This window comes from Myxocyprinus asiaticus, chromosome 30 (genome assembly GCF_019703515.2).
Source record: "Myxocyprinus asiaticus isolate MX2 ecotype Aquarium Trade chromosome 30, UBuf_Myxa_2, whole genome shotgun sequence".
Classification (NCBI taxonomy): domain Eukaryota; kingdom Metazoa; phylum Chordata; class Actinopteri; order Cypriniformes; family Catostomidae; genus Myxocyprinus; species Myxocyprinus asiaticus.
Genome location: NC_059373.1, coordinates 6575473 through 6579208, shown reverse-complemented (window position 1 = coordinate 6579208; position 3736 = coordinate 6575473).

Genomic DNA, 3736 nt, shown 5'->3' with positions numbered 1-3736 from the left:
AATTAGAAAATGTTTGGAGCTGGGGGTGGGGGGCATATATAAGTTGTATACATATGTCTGTACATTTAAAGTGAAAGAGAACAGGCTGTGCATTTAAGAGAACAGAGGTTCTCATCTGGCTATAATGAGTGCACATGTGAAGGGCCAATTTATAAAATGTCGGCGTTGTTCTCATAACCCTGTAGGGGAGGGTTTATGAAAAATGATATTGTCAGAAAACAAGCACTCTGCCTTAGTTGCTTTGGGACAGAAAAAAAAAATGTCATTTTATGTGTATCTCTCTCTCTCGCTTAACTAACACATATGGTGTTTCAAATAAGAATTATATTCTGAAATGCCCGTAATTGTCCACCGATGCATGTGTTTTGGAGGCGCCAGCTGTCAAGGATGATAATTTTTCCTTCTCTTCTCACTGAATGTGTATGTTTGTGTTTGCATGGAAGTTATGGTAGACATACACTTTAATAACTACCCAAGAGATTTAATTAGACTATATAAGGGACTCCATCTAAATCTATATGCTGCTGAAATATGCCACCCCTTATAGAGCAATTACATAAGTTAATGCATTATGAACTAACAACGAACAATTGTACTTTAAGATAACATTAACCAAGATAAAATAAATTCTGTGAAAATATATTGTTCATTGTTAGTTCATGATACCTAATGCATTTTACTCATGTTAACAAATGGAACCTTATTGTAAAGTGTTACCAAAATGATAATACGTTTTTTTCTGCACTACTAATATCAATATTTATTTTTGTTAAAGAATTTCAAGATTAAACTTTTCTGTACTGTCTCTCCGATCGGTTACACCACACAAATATTCTACCCCAGAAAAATCATAAAATGTCTTTGAACTCCAGATTAAAGTATTTTTGTGTGTGTGTGTGTGTGTGTGTGTGTGTGTGTGTGTGTGTGTGTGAATAAAATGTTTGTCTTTTTGAATAACAATAAATCTGGAAAAAAAAAATAATAATAACATTTAAAAAACGTCATTGACGCATAAAGGGCACCCAAAATATAAAAAAAATGCTTTTACGTTGCTGTGAAAACCTAATTTGCAAGCCTTTTGAAATGAATACAGAACTACGAATCCAAAACACCTTAACAGGTAACATTATGCACTGTAAAATTTTAAAAAGGTCACGGTGTCAACTCCAGTCAAAACTGCTCTGCACATTTCAGACAGCATCTCCAAACGATGCAACAGGAAAACAGACTCTACACAGTTAACAAAGCCCCTTGCATCTTGAAACCAACTCAATATCAACAAAGTTTCGTTGCCATGGCACTAAGAGGTTTCCCCCGGTGATTTTAAGAAATTCCAAATGGATCCGACATCTGGGCCAAGCACCAGCTCTCCAGCAGGGAGCTTCAGCTGCACAATGACAAATTATACAGAAGCTGCCTGGATGTTGACTGCCACAAACTAAGGAGCTCTAAGGATGGCATCGCATGAAAGCAACAAACATTTAACTCAAGATGTTTCCCACACTCAAGGCATTTTGTTTCAGTGACATCCGTTTAATTTCGAGAGACTAGGCACAACATCAACATGAAAGGCCTGTCTCATCTCTCCATGTATAATGGAAAGGAATCAGATAGACTTCAAGAGAACCTTCATTCTTTGATACAAATATATGAAAACATTTAATTACACCATGATGATAGCTAACATCAGACAGTAATGACATTTACTGAAAAGAGTATATATACCTAGCAATTCACATACAGACAACTGAGAGGCAGATTTCTATATAACTGTCATTTTGCACACAGTATTTAGCAATTTGGGGAATTTTCTCAAGGGTACGCATTGCTTTACAACACATCTGTAATAGCATTGGTATGGTATTGTACTGGCTGTCTTTTGGCAGTAGTGTGTTAGCTGTGAATTATAAGAGCAAAACAGTACTGCATTAATTAGCATTGGATTTGTGCATGCATAACATCTAGTGTGTGCCCTAGAAATGATCCTCGAAATACATTATCTCAATTTATGGTTGACAGTGGACCGATGGAGGTGAACATCTTTAGAAATCCTTTTCAAACACTTTCCAGGCTTAGGAACGTCAACAACTGTTCTTCTTAGATTCTCCGAAATCCTCTTTAACCTGGCCAAAATGGCTCTTGAACTGAACGATATAGTGAAGATCAAATTTCCGACATTGTGTTTTTATGGCAGTAGGCCTATAGGTAGAACCCACAAAATTTAAGGAATCAGTAAAATCAGGAAAAAAGAAACAAGAAAATCGTACCTTTCCTATCTGAAATTCTGCGCTGCTCTTTGTCCAAGCTCTAGTCATTTCAAGACTGGACTACTGCAATACTCTGTTGGCCGGCCTCAAGCTAGCTAGCACAATTTAGAAACTGCAGATGATCCACAATGCAGCAGTGCATCTGGTTTTCAATCAACCAAAGAGGGCTCCCATCACCCCCCTCTTGTTTTCACTCTTCAGGCTACTTGTAGCTGTCCACATCAAATTCAAGTTTGACTCTGGCCTTCAGGACAGCCAATGGAACAGCATCCTCTTACTTCAACTCACTCCTACGTGTCTATGTCCCAAATCGCTCCCTGTGATCAGTGAACAAGCAGCGCCTGATGATCCTATAGCAACGAGGCACAAAGTCAGTTTCCTGATCATTCACTTTCTCTGTTCCTCTGTGGTGGAATGAGCTTCAGCTGAAAACTCATCTCTTCCATGAGCACACAGTAAAGTCACTTAATATTTAATTTAATTATTTAATAATAATAAAAAAAATTGAAACTTCCCTTGTCTGTCTCTTTCTTCTGTGCTAGCTTCTATAATACTCTAGCTACTCAATTTACTGTATATGTCAAATTGCTTTTTATGTTCCTCATTTGTAAGTCACTTTTAAGTGTCTGCTAAATGACTGAATGAGACCACCTGATTTCACTTAACTACCAGGTCAATAGACAAGTAGGCTACTTTTTGCATCAATGACCTTGATTACTCAAAACATTGGCCCACAGGGCACTTTCAAATGTTTGTTATTAGGAATATATCTTGAAATAAGGTCAATGAATGTTTACATATACTGTATGTCTTGTCATTTAAAAATAGGTTTGATAATCTTTGAAATAACCCACTAACAATAGTACAATGACAATGTCATGTTTTTTGAATATGTACCATGGTAGCACAATGGTATTCTTTGAAGTACCTGGGAGTGCCATGTAAATACCATGGTATGTGAATATGGTAATCATTCAGAGCCATGATATCACAACAGTACTTTTTTGTAAGGGTAAGCACAGAATATTCAGTGGTTAGATTTCAAAAGAGATTTAAGAACTTTAAAACTTTAACAGAATTGTCAGATAAATCAATAAAACCTCACTGACCATTATCCTTTAACCACTACTAAATAACAATTGTGTTAGTGCTGTACTTCTTATTGGCTCAGCACATTTGCATGAATGTTACACTTATATATTTCTGACACTACACTCAAAGCACTTTACACAGTGAAAAGGGGACTCTCCTTAACCACCACCAATGTGCAGCATCCACCTAGATGGTGCAACAGCAGCCATAGTGCACCAGAATGCTGCACTATGGAGGGGAGAGGAGGGATTTTTTATGACCACAGGTGGTTTCCCATCCAAGTACTGGCCAGGCTCAACCTTGCTTATCTTCAATAGGAAACCAGTCTAGAGCTTCAGGGTGATATGGCTGCTGACCATTTCAATTTCAACTGTGCT